This window comes from Fragaria vesca, linkage group LG4, assembly GCF_000184155.1.
Source record: "Fragaria vesca subsp. vesca linkage group LG4, FraVesHawaii_1.0, whole genome shotgun sequence".
NCBI lineage: Eukaryota > Viridiplantae > Streptophyta > Magnoliopsida > Rosales > Rosaceae > Fragaria > Fragaria vesca.
This window is the reverse complement of record NC_020494.1, coordinates 9783800-9784783: the sequence shown is the minus strand read 5'-3', so window position 1 is coordinate 9784783 and position 984 is coordinate 9783800.

Here is a 984-nt window from a genome sequence, read left to right as displayed (position 1 = left end):
CCCAACAAGTTTTGACTTGCTATAGCAGGTTAAAGCAAACTAACACCGTTAACTCTCCGTTAAGTCTCTCTATATCTACAGTTTTCATTAGAAATATCTACCATTCAGATGAGCAAAATCAAACAAAAGTAGACTTTCTAGAAATCAAAATGATTCTTGAGACTGTCTATAACTATCATAAGAAACATCTACTATTGTCATGAAAAATATCACAGAAAATGTTGCAAGTCGAAAGACACATTTAACATAAGACACATCTACTGTTTTCATTAGAAAAGTAGATTTTCTACAAATCAAAATTGTTCATGAGATTGAATCAACCCAAGGTAAAATTTGCAACTCTACATTTAACATAAGATACATCTACTGTTTTTATTACAAATCTTTACCATTAACATAAACGAAATCAAAGAAAAGTAGACTTTCTAGAAATCAAAATTGTGAGATTGAGATTGAACCAACCGAAAGTAAAATTTTCAAGTCTACATTTAACATAAGACACGTCTACTATTTTCATTAGAAACGTATACCATTAACATAAGAGAAATCAAAGAAAAGTAGACTTTCTGAAAATCTAAATTGTTCTTGAGATTGAAGCAACCCAAGGTAAAAGATGCAAAATCTACATTTAACATGAGACACAACTACAATTTTCATGCAAAATGTCTACCATTAACATAAGAGAAATCAAAGAAAAGTAGACTTTCTGGAAATCTAAATTGTTCTTCAGATTGAAGCAAATCAAGGTAAAAGATGCAAAGTCTACATTTAACATAAGACACAACAACTTTTTTTCATAAGAAATGGCTACCATTAACATAGGAGAAATAAAAAAAAGTAGACTTTCTGGAAATCTAAATTGTTCTTGAGATTGAAACAACCCAAGGTAAAAGATGCAAAGTCTACATTTAACATAAGACACAATTACTTTTTTCATAAGAAATGTCTAGCATTAACATAAGAGAAATCAAAGAAAAGTAGACT